Source organism: Triturus cristatus, chromosome 7, assembly GCF_964204655.1.
Source record: "Triturus cristatus chromosome 7, aTriCri1.1, whole genome shotgun sequence".
In the NCBI taxonomy this organism is placed as follows: domain Eukaryota; kingdom Metazoa; phylum Chordata; class Amphibia; order Caudata; family Salamandridae; genus Triturus; species Triturus cristatus.
In genome coordinates, this window is record NC_140590.1 from 1,688,451,727 (window position 1) to 1,688,469,254 (window position 17,528).

At 48.5% G+C, this 17,528-nt stretch overlaps 1 protein-coding gene across 2 annotated transcripts in view; it reads right to left on the minus strand.

Annotated features, from left to right (window-relative positions):
- GPR162 (G protein-coupled receptor 162) overlaps window positions 1-11,200 on the minus strand; it is a 164,284-nt gene extending 153,084 nt beyond the window's left edge. The window contains exon 1 of one of the 2 annotated variants that reach the window (XM_085619854.1): window positions 10,919-11,200. The gene's annotated coding sequence lies outside the window, so the exon portion shown is untranslated. Of the gene's footprint in view, window positions 1-10,715; window positions 10,807-10,918 lie in introns of those variants that run through there. The other variant, XM_085619855.1, reaches the window with a different exon arrangement.
- Between the last annotated feature and the right edge of the window lie 6,328 nt (window positions 11,201-17,528).

Here is a 17,528-nt window from a genome sequence, read left to right on the forward strand (position 1 = left end):
CCACCTACTATAAACAAACATCTCAGAGAAACTAGAGCTACATGTGCCAGAAACAAACTTCTCAGAGACACTAAAGCTATAGGGGCAGAAACAAACACAAGTCACAGATAAACTAGAGCTCCATCTACTAGAAACACACATCTCAGATAAACTAGAGTCCTATCTGCCAGAAATAAACATCTCAGAGAACCCAGAGCTCCATCTACTAGAAACAAACATCTCAGAGAACCTAGAGCCACATGTACCAGAAACAAACGTCTCAGAGAAACTATAGATCCATCTACTAGAAACAAACATCACAGAAAAACTAGAGCTCCATCTACTAAAAACAAACATCTCAGAGGAACTCAAGCTCCATCTACTAGAAACAAACATCTCAGGGGAAACTAGAGCTCCAGCTACTGGAAACAAACATCTCAGATAAACTAGAGCTACATTTGCCAGAAACAAACATCTCAGAGAAACTAGAGCTACATGTGCTAGAAACAAACATCTCAGGGAAACTAGATCTCTATCTACTAGAAACAAACACATGTCACAGAGAAACTAGAGCTCCATCTACTAGAAGCAAACATCACAGAGAAACTAGAGCTCTATCTACTAAAATAAACACAAGTCACAGAGAATCTAAAGCTCCATCTACTAGAAACAAACATCTCAGAGAAACTAGAGCTACATGTTCCAGAAACAGACAAACATCTAAGAGAAACTAGAGCTCCATCTACTAGAAACAAACATCTCATATAAACTAGAGCTCTGTCAGCCAGAAACAGACACAAGTCACAGAGAAACTAGAGCACCATCAACCACAAACAAACATGTCAGTAAAACTAGAGCTACATGTGCCAGAAACATATACATCTCGGAAAAATTAGAGTCGCATCGGCCAGAATCAGGCACACATCTAAGAGAAACTGCAGAGTCATCTGCCAGAAACAGACACATAACTCAGAGAAACTATTGGTCCTTCTGCCAGAAACAGACACACACCTGAGAGAAACCAGGGCTCAACTTGGCTGAGACAGAAACACATATCAGAGTAACTAGGTCAACCTCGTACACGGCCCACATTGCTAGTGAAAGATTGAGCAAAGAAACACAACTCACTGAAAACCCAACTACAGGTGCGAAATCAAGTTAAATACTACAAACTGCTAGACAGGAACTGCAAATAAGCAGAATGTCTGCCCCATCCTGAACACTATGGCGGACATCTGGGCGGTGTGACCAGTGCCATGGCCAGCTTTTGGGTGGTGTGACCAGTGCCCTGGGGGGCTTCTGGGCGGTGTGACCAGTGCCATCGCGGGCTTCTGGGCGGTGTGACCAGTGCCATGATTGGCTTCTGACTGGTGTGACCAGTGCCATCGACGGCTTCTTGGCGGTGAGACCAGTGCCATGATGGGCTTCTGCGTGGTGTGACCAGTGCCATGGCCGGCTTCTGGGTGGTGTGACCAGTGCCATGGTGGGCATTTGGGTGGTATTACCAGTGCCATAGCGGGCTTCTGGGCGGTGTGATCAGTGCCATGGCCGGCTACTGGGTGGTGTAACCAGTGCCATGGCAAGTGACGAGTGCCAAGTCCGGCTTCTGGGTGGTGTGACCAGTGCCATGGCCTGTGACCAGTGCCATGGCCGGCTTCTGGGAGGTGTGACCAGTGCCATTGTGGGCTTCTGGGTGGTGTGACCAGTGCCATGCCCGGCTTTTGGGCGGTGTGACCAGTGCCATGGCCGGCTTCTAGGCGGTGTGTCCAGTGCCTCCGCACCGGGCACCGAGCTTGCAGTGTTTTGAAACATGATAGGGATTTGAAAGCGCCTCCTGCTGAGCTCTTTGTGTGTCCAGAAATGCTCAGGCAACAATAAAAATGTTGAGATAACTCTGGTGATTAATGCACCTGCTGGAGAGAGAGCATGTTTTGTCTAGTGACAGTTTTGATTCTTCATAAAACAGGCAGAGGGTTAATATGGCAGTTGCAAAGAACTTGTACAATGTTCCATGCATGTATTTTATGTGTATAGCTTAGTGGGTTACTGCTTTTGTCACAGAGATCCTATTGTTGCATGCAGTTCATAAGTTACAATCGCGTTATAGCACAGCGTGCTATGAACTGCCATCAAAGAGCTGCAGGCAAACTGCAAGGTATGGGTTAGAATGTTATGTTTTTAATTATCCTATTGTTGCTAAAATTGGATTGTTTGGGTAGAAATACATTTGTATTATTAACGCCAACCCCAACCACTGTGTTATGTTTTAAATCGTAACTTTGTGCTTCTCAAGACCAAGTACTCTTAAAATTGACTGTATACCAGTATGGATGAACATTGTCTCTGTATAATGTGTGTGTGATCTAAAGTGCTCTGACACCCTACACTGGTCCGAGAACCGCTATAAAACAAATTAAATGAAATTAAATACATGTGAGGAAGGGTCCATGGAGCGATAAGGGGTGATGTTGGAGAGTGAGAGCGCTTAACAGTCAAATAGAGTTTTTATACCTAAATCACAGGGAAATTGTAACATCTATACAGAAAAAACATAATGCAAGAACACAATGAACAAGTACAACGGGCCTCTATCCTCTTGAAACAGGAGTAGGAGGTGATTGGGGGCACCAAAAAAGACTGCCGCACTAGGTGCCAGCAGCGCTAAAGCTGGCCCTGCCGACACAGCCAATCACAGCCCATGTACTGGCTAGGCCGGACCTTCACCTGAATGCAGTATCTGCGCAGGGTGACAAACCCGAACCAAACACAGGCAACACAGGACAAGCACAGAACACACCGGACCTTCCCCTGAATACAATATCAACTCAGGGTGACAAACCCGAACCAAACACAGGCAACACAGGACAAGCACAGAACACACAGGACCTTCCCCTGAATGCAATATCAACTCAGGGTGACAAACCACAACCAAACACAGGCAATCACAGAACAAGCACAGGACACACAGGGCCTTCCCCTGAATGCAGTATCTGCTCAGGGTGACAATCCCCAACCAAACACATGCAATCACAGAACAAGCACAGGCCACACAGAGCCTTCACCTGAATGCAGTATCTGCTCAGGGTGACACACCCCACACACAGGCAATCACAAAACAAACACAGGCCACACAAAGCCTTCACCTGAATGCAATATCTGCTCAGGGTAACACACCCCACTCACAGGCAATCACAGAACAAGCACAGGCCACACAGGACCTTCCCCTGAATGCAATATCTACTCAGGGTAACACACCCCACACACAGGCAATCACGGAACAAGCACAGGCCACACAGGACCTTCCCCTGAATGCAGTATCTGCTCAGGGTGATACACCCCAACCAAACACATGCAAGCACAGAACAAGCACAGGCCACACAGTGACTTCACCCGAGCAGATATCTGCTGAAAGTGAATGATCCCAAACACAGACAATCACAGAACAAGCACAGGCCACACAGAGCCTTCACCTGAATGCAATACCTACTCAGGGTGACACACCCCACACACAGGCAATCACAGAACAAGAACAGGCCACGCAGCACCTTCCCCTGAATGCAATATCTACTCAGGGTGACAACCCCCAACCAAACACATTCAATCACAGAACAAGCAGAGGCCACACAGTGACTTCACCCGAGCAGATATCTGCGAAAGTGTATGATCCCACACACAGGCAATCACAGATGGAGTAATTCTAGTAACAACAGGGAGGAGATCGCGGAACAGGCAGACCTTAAAATTCCAGGCTGGATCTCCCAGTGGAACAATGCCGCGCGCTGTCATATAACATCTATGTTCATATTCAATTTCATCAAGTGATGACAAATTTTTAGGCATCCCTCAAATTGTTTCAGTTTAATGAAAAGTTAATATAATATTTGATGTTGAGTTGATGTTCTATATTATTTCATTTAATTGATCCACAGGCTTATATTATGAACTTCCTGAAGAAGGGATAAAAGTAATGCCGAAATGCGTTGAGCATACAAAGGACATGATCTGGAATTAGGGTAATTTCAATCCGTGCAAATGAGTTACTTGATGAAGCTTGATTGTATGGTTCTAGTAAACAGAAAGTGAAGTTAATTGAATCCTGCCTAAGGTGGTGTGCGATTCATTCGGAGGGATTTCTGAAGTTATACTGCAAGAGTAGTACCTGGAATTCAATACTCTGAACAGGGTCACTACACCCAAAAATGCACAAACTGTCACTGAAGCACTACTCACAAGGACTATATTAATGTGTCACAATGCCACGCGCTGTCCCAAAGGGGCCTATAGATGATGTCTTTCATGTCCTACCCACCCAGGTGGCCGGTGAAGGGGTCTCTTCCTTGCTAGAAGCAGGGACCAGGCACCCTTGCTATCCCTCTGGTCTCACAAACATGACAGACACCGAACATGGACCATGGTAAATTGATCTCAAGGGTCACGAGCTGATCAGCTACTGAACAGGAAGACAAGATTAACGTTTTGTTGGGAAATGAACCGGAAGTGTTGGAGAAGAGAGCAGACACTTTCAGCTTATGACTTCAGCGGAGGTAAAAACCCATCCGTAAAACCTGTAAAGCTTTGGCAGGACTTGAAAACCCACCAGTCGTGCCAATAAAGCATTAGTGGATGAAATGAAATTGGACGAGAGAGTCTGAGAGAGAAAAACAGAGAGGGAGGGAGAAACCTAGATGAGGCAGGCAAGGGGAGGGATGGATGAATGAATGGATGGATGGATGGATGGATGGATGGATGGATGGATGGATGGATGGATGGATGGATGGATGGATGGATGGATGGGCGGGCGGGCGGGCGGGCGGAGGGATGGATGGATGGATGGATGGATGGATGGATGGATGGATGGATGGATGGATGGATGGATGGATGGATGGATTAAGAGAGACAGTGCAGACAGTGACAGAGAGCTTGGAAAGGACGGAGGAAGAGAAAAAAAAATAAGAAAGAGGGAGGGAAAAATAGAAAATGAGGTAGAAACAGAGAAGAAAGCGAGAGAGGAGTGGTATAGAGAGAGAGAGGGAGGGGGAATGCTGAAGAGGGACAGAGAGAGTGAAAACCTAAGATGGACAGAGAGGAATGAAAGACAAAGAAAATGAGACTGAAAAGAAAGAGGATGAATGGAGAGAGGGGGAGATGGACAAAGGAAGAGACTGAGAGAGACTTAGAAGGAAAAGAGGAGGAGTGAGAGAAAGAGGGAGAAAGAGAAAAATACTAGAAAATGAGAGAAAGACAAGGTAAAGAGAGAGTATAACAGAGACAGCGAGAGGCAGAGAACATCTTGTTAGGTCATGAAAGAAAGATTGTAAAAGACCAAGAAAAAGAGTAAAAGAGAGAGAGAGGGGAAAGAGATAGGGGCAGGGAGAGAAAGTAAAAGCTATAACTGAAAAGACTAACATCCAAGTATGGTGTCAGTGATGGCAAACTGGGATTGAAAGAGGGCGGAGCAGGCGTCCTTGAAAGAGGAGTGATGAAGGGCATCTCTCAACCCTGAGACCGGGGCCTTGCAGGAAACGAGTTACAGGGCCTCACAACCCCCACGAACACAGGGAGACACAGAGGTGCCCGTGAAGCAGCCTCAGCGAAGCACACCCCGGGTTCACTGGGAGTGAAGGCCAGCCCTAGATTCACCAGGCTGGACAATGCAGCCAATATGTATTCATAGCTTTTTACCCTGAGCTCTCCTTCTGCAATTCCAAAGTACTACTTTCAACCCTTCTTACCAATACCTGGGGAATTTATAACTTCCACCAAAATATTCCAGGAATGGAGTTGGAATAGTAAATAAGCCTCCTGGAATAGTTGGGGAGAAGTTGCTCTCTCGCCAAATATTCTAGGACTGTGTGTGGCACCTGACAGCCTCTCACAGGCCACTAATGCAGGGCCCGGGAGTCGAGCTCCGGTAGCACTTGTGAACTTACAACTCCTGGTGAGAAAGTGTGAACTAAGAAACAGAGGCAGGGACGACAGGAGGGGCGGGGTGATCACAGGAAGAGACAAGGGGAGACGGGGAGGTCTAGGCAACAAGCAAAAGAGAGGGCGAGAGTGTGGGAGCACAAAAGAGAGAGAGTTGCTAACTCGGGGAGAGAGGGTGAGAGACTGGCAGGTCTTGGCAACAAGCAGAAGAGAGAGTGAGAGCACGCGAGAGAGAGGTTATTACAGGAAGAGAGAGAGCGAGAGACGGGCAGGTCTGGGCAACAAACAAAAGAGAGTGTGAGCACGCGAGAGAGAGGTTATTACAGGAAGAGAGAGAGCGAGAGACGGGCAGGTCTGGGCAACAAACAAAAGAGAGCGTGAGAGCACAAGAGAGAGAGGTTATTACAGGAAGAGAGAGAGCGAGAGACGGGCAGGTCTGGGCAACAAACAAAAGAGAGTGTGAGAGCACGCGAGAGAGAGGTTATTACAGGAAGAGAGAGAGCGAGAGACGGGCAGGTCTAGGTGACAAGCAAAAGAGAGAGTGTGAGAGCACGAGAGAGAGAGAGTTGCTAACTCGGGGAGAGAGGGTGAGAGACTGGCAGGTCTTGGCAACAAGCAGAAGAGAGAGTGAGAGCACGCGAGAGAGAGGTTATTACAGGAAGAGAGAGAGCGAGAGACGGGCAGGTTTGGGCAACAAACAAAAGAGAGAGCGAGAGTGTGGGAGCACAAAAGAGAGAGGGAGAGAGGGTGAGAGACTGGCAGGTCTTGGCAACAAGCAAAAGAGAGAGTGTGAGAGCACGAGAAAGAGAGGTTATTAGAGAAAGAACAGAAGGAGACGGCCCGCTCTGGTCAACAAACAAAAAGAGAGAGAGAGAGAGTGAAAGCATGAGAGAGTGAGAGAGAGAAATGAGTACAGCAAGACAAGAACAAGAGACGTGCAGGTCTAGGCAGCAAGCAAGAGAGAGAGTGTGAGAGCACAAGAGAGAGAGAGAGGTGTTATTACAGGAAGAGAGAACGAGAGACGGCCAGCTCTAGGCAACAAGCAGAAAAGAGAGAGCGAGAGAATGAGAGCATGAGAGAGAGAAGTTATTCCAGGAAGACATAGAAACAGAGGTAGAGGAGGACACAGAAACCAGGAGACAGCATGGCAGACATCTGTACAGCTAGAGATGCAGGGAGAGACGTGGTAGAAGGGAGAGAGAGGCAGGTGAAGTGCAAGAAAGAGTGAGATGGTGGGGGACAGACAGAGAATAAGAGAGAGGCACCCATATTGCGATAATACAGACAGGTGCATAAAGACAAAAAAGGCCAAAAGCATAAAGAAAAATTGGGGGAGCAGATGCAGGAAATGGAAGAAAGGAAAGGAGAAAAGAGGGAAAAGATAAAAGCTAAGAGAACAAGGGATGGAATGATAATGTAAACAAGAAGAGAGAGGCAGGGAGTGACAGACAGAACAAGAGGGATATACTGGAATAAAAAGAGAGAGACAGATGAGATACACGAAGAGCAGGCGAGAGACAAATCCAGGGAGAGGAAAAGGGAGAGAGAGTGGGAGAGAGAGACAGATGCAAGGAGAGGGAGAGAGACAGCTACAAGGAGAGGGAGAGAGACAGATACAAGGAGAAGACGAGAGAGACAGATACAAGCGGAGGGAGAGAGACAGATACAAGGGAAGGAAGAGAGACAGAATCAAGAAAAGGAAGAAGGACAGATACAAGGAGAGGAAGAGGGACAGAAACAAGGAGAAGATGAGAGAGACAGATAGAATGAGAAGGCGAGAGAGACAGAAAAAGGAGAGTAAGAGAGACAGATAAAAGGAAAGGGAGACAGACAGATACAAGGATCGTAAGAGGGACAGATAAAAGGAGAGGGAGAGAGGCAGATACAAGGAGAGGAAGAGGGACAGATACAAGGAGAGGAGGGAAGAGGGACAGATACAAGGGGAAGACGAGAGAGACAGATACAAGGAGAAGGTGAGTGAGACAGATACAAGGAGAGGGAGAGAGACAGATGCAAGGAGAGGACGAGAGAGACAGATACAAGGCGAGGGAGAGAGACAGATACAAGGAGAGGAAGATAGCCAGATGCAAGGAGAAGACGAGGGACAGATGCAAGGAGAGGACGAGAGAGACAGATACAAGGAGAAGGCGAGTGTGGCAGATACAAGGAGAGGGAGAGAGACAGATATAAGGAGAGGACGAGGGACAGATTCAAGGAGAGGGCGAGAGATACAGATACAAGGAGAGGGAGAGGAACAGATACAAGGAGAGAAAGAGAGACAGATACAAGGAGAGGGGGAGAGAGACAGATACAAGGAGAGGACGAGGGACAGATTCAAGGAGGGGGCGAGAGATACAGATACAAGGAGAGGGAGAGGAACAGATACAAGGAGATAAAGAGAGACAGATACAAGGAGAGGGGGAGAGAGACAGATACAAGGAGAGGGAGAGACACAGATACAAGCAGAGGAAGAGGAACAGATACAAGGAGGGGAAGAGAGACAGATACAAGGAGAGGAAGAAAGACAGATACAAGGAGAGAATGAGAGAGACAGATACAAGAAAAGGATGTGGGACAGATACAAGAAGAGGAAGAGGGAGAGATACAAGGAGAGGGCGAGGGACAGAAACAAGGAGAGGAAGATAGACAGATACAAGGAGAGGAGGGAAGAGGGACAGAGACAAGGGGAGGACGAGAGAGACAGATACAAGGAGAAGGTGAGTGAGACTGATACAAGGAGAGGGAGAGAGACCGATACAAGGAGAGGACGAGGGACAGATTCAAGGAGAGGACGAGAGAGACAGATACAAGGAGTGGGAGAGAGACAGATACAAGGAGAGGAAGAGAGACAGATACAAGGAGAGGAGGAGAGCGACAGATACGTGGAGAAGGAGAGAGACAGAGAGGAAGGGGAACAGATACAAGGAGAGGAAGAGAGACAGATACATGGAGAGGAAGAAAGACAGGTACAAGGAGAGAATGAGAGAGACAGATACAAGGGGAGGGAGAGAGACAGATACAAAGAAAGGAAGAGAGACGGATACAAGGAGAGGAAGAGGGACAGATACAAGGAGAGGAAGAGGGACAGATACAAGGAGAGGGAAGGAAAACAAGGAGAGGAAGAGAGACAGATACAAGGAGAGGAGGGAAGAGGGACAGATACAAGGGGAGAATGAGAGACCGAGACGGATACAGGGAGAGGACGAGGGAAAGATACAAGGAGAGGAAGAGTGACAGATACAAGGAGAGGAAGAGGGATACAAGAAGAGTTAGAGGGACAGACACAAGGAGAGGAAGAGAGACAGATACAAGGAGATGAGGGGAGAAAGATACAAGGAGAGGGAGAAAGACAGATACAAGGATAGGGGAGGGACAGATACAAGGAGAGGGAGAGAGACAGAAACAAGGAGAGGACGAGAGACAGATACAAGGACAGAGAGAGACAGGTGCAAGTAGTAGAGAGACTGATACAAGGAGAGGACGAGAGACAGATAAAAGGAAAGGGCGAGGGTCAGATGCAGGAAGGGAACGACACTGACAGAGAAAGGCAGTGAAGGAGGGAGTGGAGAATAAGACTGATATATCCAATAGGAAGGGATTAGAGATGGACAGACAGGAAGAGAAGTGGGGTGGCAAAAACAAGAAAATAGAGAGGAGGGAGGATACAGGAAGAGAAAGAAAGATACAGAAACAGGAGAGATGGACAGGGAGTGATGAAGACGGAGGGCTGCAAGAAGTGAGTGAGGAAGACAAGAAGAAAGAACGAGCGGTCGTTACAGGACAGGGGAGAATGCTGCAGATGGGGGTGGGGGTAGTACAACAAGGAAGTGAGGAGAAGATATAAAAAAGAATATAAATAACATGCAGGAGGGGAGATACCGGAAGAGAAAGAGATGAAGAAAGAGAGGGGTTTATGGCTACAGAGAGAGGTGTTTGTGTGAAAGGTCATACAGAGAGAGAGAAACGGATGCACAGGAGAGAAGCAAAGAGAGAGTCACGAAAGAGAGAGAGTGGGGTTTAGGAAGGGAAATATGGAGACATAGGGAGTAAGAGCGATACACGGGGCACCTTCAGCAAGAGATAAAGAGAAAGAAATATATACATATGAAAGAAGTCAAGGACAGAGTCTGGGAGAGAGCGAGGGAGAGCCTGGGTCAAAACACAAGGAGAGAAAGAGTGACAGGCGAAGGAGAGAGAGAGAGGGGTGCCAATGCATGAAGAGAACGCTAAAGAAAAAGAAAACAAAAGAACGAGAGGAGAGGGCAAGAGCGGAAACGAAAGAGAAGAAAGAGAGGGAGCGGAAAAGGGAAATGAGAGTGAGAGGAAAAGACACATAAGAGAGAACGATTGAGATTCAAAAGAAAGACAGAGAGAGAAAATGAGAGAGAACGGAATGGAAAGAAGGAAAGGCGGAAGGAAGGGAGAAAGAGAGAGAGGTGCGGGTAATCCAATCCACTCAGTGTGCAGCGGAGAGAAAAGCATGGCCTGAGGGAAGGTAACACCCCTCCCCCCCCCCAAACCCCAACTCCAAAAGTGAGGCAGTGCTGTAGGACGGGGCCATAATGGGTTCACCGGAGCCCCACCAGTCCCTTCCGAAGGCCCAGTGAGACGAAGGCCTCGCCAGGGCACGACACACCATCGGGGACGAGAGAGATGCTGTGAGGGTAAAAGGTTGGGTACCACTGTGGGGGAGGGGCAGGAGGTTAGGGGGTACAACATCAAAGCATGCTCTAATCGAGATCGACGGGGGAGGAGGGGGAACACGGAGAGAGGAGAGGTGAAGAGATTGAGAGACGGCGGATCAGGTTTACCTCCTGGTTACAGCTGCCATGGCGACCACCTCAGCATCCTCCTCCTCACCTCAGCATCCTCGCCATCCTCCTCTCAGAATCCTCCTCCTGCCTGCATCCTCCCTCTGACAGCACCCCCTCCCCTCTCAGCACCCTGATCCTCGACTCATCCTGCCCTCCCACCTCACCTCAGCATCCTCCCCTCTCAGCACCCTCCTCCTCACCTCAGCGGCCATCCCCTCGCCACATCCTCCTCTTCACCTCAGCATCCTGCTCCCTGGGCATCCTCAGGACCAGCCCATCGGTGTGACATCCCAGAGCCCGGGGGGGAGGAACCAGCGCTTCGGAGGGGGGGAGGGACCAGTGTCAGAGAAGAGGGAGGGAGCCAGTGTCAGAGAGATGGAAGGAGGGGCCAGTATCAGAGAAGCGGGAGAGGGACAAGTGTCAGGGAGGGGGAGGAGGGACAAGTGTTGTAGAGGGAGGAAAGGAAGGGATACTAGAGAGGAACCAGCATCACGGAGGAGTGAAAGGATGACTCAATGTCAGAGGAGAGGGGGCGAGGACCAGCGTCAGAGGAGGCAGGTGTCACAGAAAAGGGTGGGGCCAATGTCGTAGAGAAGGTGTGACCGGTACCATTGAGGAGGGGGGGAGGGACCAGTGCCTGGGAAGGAGGGAGCAGTGTCACAGAGGGAACAGGAGGGATCGTTGTCATGAGGGAGAGGAGAGACCAGTGTCAGAAAGGAGGGAGCGCCAGAGAGACAAAGAGAGGAGTGACTTGTGATGGCTTTAGTTATTTATTTAATGAATGCTTCACCGGCAGAGTTGGACAGCTCTGTACAAAAGGCAGGTGTGACGCCCCACGCCGAAGTAAACCATCTATGACAGGGCTCTGAAATGTAAAATGATTTACACAGTACCGTGTTTGTTGAGGGCATCTAGACAACTTAAGTACAAAAGAGCGTACGGTAGAGGATGGATCTAATCACAGGTGGAGTGTGTCGGATTTTGAGAGGGTTTACAGAATACGCAGACTTCGGTCAGAGCGAGAGAAAGAGAGAAACAGGTGTCTGGGAGGAAGTATAGAGTCTCAGTGAAAGAGAGAGAGGCGAGGTGGGGGGACCTGGGTCAGAGAGAAAGAAGGGGGCAGTATCAGAGAGGAGGGAGTGAAGGAGCCTGTGTCAGGGATGAAGGAGACAGGATCCCTGGTCAGAGAGAGCGAGAGAGAGAGAAAGAGAGAGAGTGGGGAAGAGAAAGAGGAGAGAGAGAGAAAGAGAGAGAGGAGAGGGGGGGGGGGGAGAGGTGATGGGCCCTGTGTCAAAGAAGAGGAGGGGCCCAGTATCAGAGAGGAGGGCCTGTGTCATGGATGCAGGAGAGGGGATCCCTGGTCAGAAAGAGAGCGAGCGAGACAGACAGATGGGGAGATAGGGCGTGAGAGACGGGGTGAGAGAAAGAGAGAGAGAGGGGGAGGAACCTGTGTCAAAGGAGAGGAGGGAGACAGTATCAGAGAGGAGTGAGTGGGGCCTGTGTCATGGATGAAGGAGAGGGGATCCCTGGTCAGAGAGAGACAGACAGAGAGAGAGAGAGACAGACAGAGAGGGAGGTAGGGTGAGAGAGACAGATAGACAACGTGAGAGAGAGAGACAGAGGGAAAGAGAGGGAGAGAGAGAAGAGAGGGAGAGAGAGAGAGAAGCGAGATAGACGAGAGAAGAGAGAGAGAGAGAAGAGAGAGTGAGGAGAGAGAAGAGAGAAGAGATGAAGAAAGAGAGAGAGAAGAGAAAGAGAGAGAAGAGATAGATGGAGAGACAGAGAAATAGAGAGAGAAAGAGGAGATAGAGAGAGAAGGAAGAGAGAGTGAGAGAGAGAGGAAAGAGAGAGAAGAAAGAGAGAGAGCGAGAAGAGTGAGAGAAAGAGAGAGAGAGAGAGAAAGAAGAGAGAGAGAGAGAGAGAGAGAAGGGTCCAGTATCAGAGAGGAGGGAGTGAAGGGGCCTGTGTCAGGGAAGAAGCAGAGAGACCTGTGTCAGAAAGGGGGAAGAGGAGACCCCCTTTCAGCGACAGAGGAGTGAGAAAAGTGAGATGGGTGAGGGGTGACCAGTGTTGGAGAGGAGGGGACCCAGGTGTGAGAGAATGGAGGCTGGGAGGTGTAGCGCCATACAGGAGGGAGGGCGGGGCCAGAGTCGGAGAAGAGATAGGGTGCTGACCCCCGCTTTGGCAGCTCAAGGGGGGGAGGTGGGCACCACGGCCCCGGGTGGCCTGGTAATCTGCCTCCAGCTAAGAGGTGATTCATGTTACTCAGGCCTCTTCATTCTGCAGGGATGCAACTCAAAGCTCGTATCTTCTGTTTGGTTGAATAATGTGTTTTGTAATATATTATATCGACTATACTGTTACAATGGTATTATATATGTATTTTTTAAATGTTTTTTACAGCCCTGAGGAAGTTCTTTGTTAAAGAACGAAACGCGTTGGCTGTCCACGATTTGTGAAGCAGAATAAAGAGGAATACTTGAATGATTTATACTTTATGGACAATCATATATTATTGTTTGTTTTTGATTGGACCAAGTGGTGCAACCTACAGTGTGGTTCAAAGCTCATATAGTGCTCTGAGGAAAAGGCAGGGCTGAGAGATGGGCGCGGAGGGTTACTAAGTGAAACAAGTTCAGTGAAGGGGATAGAAGAAGAAACAAGGAGGGCACAGAGCAGCAAACAGACCTAGGGGAAAGAGGAAGGTAAGAAAGAATTAGAATGTCACAGAACAATGATGACTGAAAGTGGAAAGGAAGAATGAGAGAAAGAAGAAAGGGTTAATGTTAGCAGCCGCGGCCCGTGCAGGTAAGAACGGCCGGGCCAGGTGGGGGGGATTTCGACAGACGACGAGGGAAATTAATTATTTGTTTAATTTTCCCTCGTGGTCGTCTGTCGAATTAAAAATAAAGAAGTATGGAAGGAAGGAAATATATAAGGAAAAGGGAAAGTAAAGAGTGGAAGGAGGTTGCAAGTTTCAATATTTGGATAGATGGATGGTTAGATGGATGGAAGCATCTTTGTTGCTGAAAAGGTGAAACAATGGATGGATGGATGGATCATTGAAAAGAAAGATTGATGAATCTGTAGGTGCGTAAATGGCAGTGGCATGACAAAACTTGAGCCCCCCCCCCACAAAGTACATGGAGTGGCCCCGTCCAGACTCACTCAGGAGCTCTCAGGCCAGGGTACTGTGCTGAGGGGTCCCTGCCCCCCCCCTGCACTGCGGGGGCTGTGGGGCCTTTGTTACACCACTGATGAATGGATGGAGTGTTAATGGATTGTTAGAATCATGAAAGTACAGATGGAGGGATGGTAACATGAATGAATAGATGGATGGATGAGCCATAGAAGGGAACTATTATAGAAGGGTTGTATTTACCTGCTTTGCTCACTTGGTGCCATTAAGGTTTGGTTCAAAATGGGGGGTATTTTAATATTCTGGCTACTCTCTTGGTCATAAGAGACCCGGTGCCAGAGAAAAGAGAGGTGTGACCAGTGCCAGAGAAAGAGAGGAGCTCATTGTCAGAGAGGGAGGAGGAGGAGCAGGGAGAGAAGGGTCAGAGAAGAGGGAGGTGAGGGGTGCGAGAACCCGCAATCAAACAAAACTATTTTCTTCCCAGGGAGTTTTGTGTTTTTATGGTCTATGCACAGTCTGAATCGCGAAAAGAGGAAGGTCAGAGGGTGGGGGAGGCCTATATACCCACCCCCTCGTTCCTCGCGCCCCGGAAGTGACGCGTCCTGCGCGCCGCAGCCACTGGCTGATAAGAGTGGGGGACTCCTCCCCGAGGGGTCCCCTAGCAGAAGGGGGGTGGGCTGGTGCCTAGCTGGCACTAGAGGCCCGCCCTTCTAGGGCACCCTGCAGGCGCCAGGGCAGCCGCACAATCACAAGACTATTTTCTTCCCAGGGAGTTTTGTGGTTTTATGGTCTATGCACAGTCTGAATCTCTGAACCCGGCATTTTGCTGTGGGCTCATGCTTTCCTGAGCTTGCTCCCATGTCAGCTGACTTCGGTCATAAGCAGGGTCACTGGAATTATGCGATTGTGCGGCTGCGACGATTTTCGCATTAGTACAGATTTTCCCCATTTGCCACATAATCTATCATCTGCTGCATAGTTTTCAGATTTTGACCCCCAAACTTTTTTTTGCTCAAACAGTTCAAAAGTTACTAAGAATGCAGCGACAAGTGTTGCTGTGCACTGGAAGGCTGTTTGCAAAACTGGACTGGTCAACCTTCTGTTGCTTATTGCTATATTTTTGTGTTAAACTGGTACTAATGAGGTGCAACCAATGCCCAGACTTTGTTACCAAATTTTAAAATGACTAAATAATGAAGCAATAATATTACAAAATGTGACGCATTATGCTGCTTAATTTGATTTAGTTTGCCGCATAATTTGTCCCTCTCCTGCCACATAATTCCAGTGGCCTTGGTTATAAGCTTCTGGAATAAAATAAGAGACTCGGGGTCTCCTGGTAACATTCTGCAGGAGTGGAGGAAGGGGTTATCATTTTTAGTTACGCCATTGAGAACGGCACGGTATTTTGAGATAATAGTGCATTCGTGCAAGGTCTGTGGGCTTAACCCCTGAGGACCGTGAGGCTTGAGAAGCTCATTTGCATTCCATTGTCCTCGGACCAATCAGCGTAGCGCGGAGGCCGAATGGAATGCAAGATTGCACGTGCAGGCATGGCATGGTAGAGTATGGATGCAGTATGCCTTTTGTTTAAGATAGAGTCTAAATGGCGGTGTTGAGGTCACAGGAATTGTCATTTATGAGGGAATTGCGGGCATTTCCATCATGTCTTTATCTCCCCATTCCAGTGCATTAACTGCGAGGGAAGGAAGGAGAAAGATAAGACGTTGTGAGGAATCGAGGAAATAGACTATTGGACCAGTCTGCTACTCCTACTCTACGTTTGGGCACACCTACGTTTCTTCCAATTTAGTTTCTCCCAAGGGATGGGTGTGGCCTGATAGGCTCATTAAAATCGCTGTAAGCTGCCCTCACTTCCAAAGCTACCCTATGCTCTGCAGCAGACAGGTGTTTGTGGTATTGCAAAGGTGGCAGGGGCCCAGAAGCAATCAGGAACATGTCCTCCTTGTATCTGGTTGGGTTAGAGAAGACAGCCATTATTCGGGTGCAGTGGTCCACCACATCCTTGCTCCCGCGGGCCTCCGGTGCGCTAGTGAGAGCTAAGCCCCTGGCCACACCACTTTGCTGTGATTCGTCTATGCACTGCCGTGGCACCTGTGGCCCTGGACTTTGGGCTTCTGCACTGCGCACATTCCATCGCACTTTCTTTCGCACATGATCATTGATGGTCTTGAATTCTATAATATCTTTAGGAATGATTGTTGCTTGGTCCTGGACAAGTATCCTGTATGTATTACATTGCCTCACACAGCCCATCAAAATAAAGGCATCTCTCTATCGAATACTCTCAGATCCTAACTCTTGGATATTCTGATGTTTATTTCCTGCACTGATTGTCAGTGGTTTTAGGTGAAGCTTGCAATCCCCCTTGGAATGGCACTTTATTCACAACGGTTTATCCTGATGATGGTCCAATGCATTGAGAGTACAGGGGGACTGAAACGTCTACATTTCTATTGTTGGTCTTGCTCAAAATGGCTACATAGTTAAATGTGAACTTCAGTGCTGGAACTGTATTGCTATAAATGACAGTTTGTTCACTCTTATCCACTTACTGACACTTGGGGTTATAATCCTCCTGCCAGTTTGACTGATGGTGTTTGTACGGATCAATATACAATGTGTGTTATATCACCGTCGAGTCTTGGGTATAGAGATTCTGCAGTAAGCAGATGGTGCTAAGGCTAGTTCTCTGCAACACTGCTTCATTCCAAAAAAGCCTCAATCGCTTTGAAAATCTGCACGACTACTTTCTTCATTCTGTAGTTCAGAAGCGGCTATTTGGACGGCTGGTACGGCAACCCTCCAAAACTGCTAATTGGCATTCACAGATGGTAGGAGAATACCATTCGTGATCAGACTTGTGCCAGGTGCAAGTCATGTGAGCAACACAAAAAGATGATGGATGGAATGCTGAACATTGTCAAACATTCACCCCCAGTCATGGATCGGGGTTAAATCAATATTTCTTTTGCCCACCACGCCACCCCAGTTTAGACACAGCCATATGCAAATTAGTCTTGACCCTGCTCCTTATTGGAACAGTCCAGCCCGAACTGCCAGGCCCGAACCACCCTGGACCTGAAACAAGCATCTTGGGACCGGTTTCGGGGCATCACCCCTCATCAGCCAGGCTAGCTTGAATCTAGTGACACAATGAGCACGGGACCCATGTGATACCCCGAAACCAGTCCGAGTATGATGTTTCTAGTCAGGGAGGACCTTGTCTGGTGGTTCGGGCTGTACTGCTCCCATGGGCAGCAGGGTCAAGACTGATTTTCATATGGCTGAGTCCAAACCGGAATGGCATGGTGAGCAAAAAAACAATGGATGTAGGCCCAGAACTCAGTACTGGGGGTAAATTTTTGTCAGTGTTCAGCATTTCGCCCATTATCTTTTTGTGTTGCTATAGTCACCCAAGTGGGAAGGGTATGCCCAGATGTGGGTCCCATGCTCACTATGCCATTGAATTCAGGCAAGCCTGGCTGATGAGGGGTGTAACCCCACAATTTGTCCCAGGATGCTTGTTTCCTGTCAGGGAGGACCTGGCCTGGCAGTTGGGGCTGGACTGTTCCCATGGGAAGCAGAGTCAAGACTCATTTGAATCTGGCTGGGTCAAAACTGGAATGGCAAGGTGAGCAAAAAAGTGA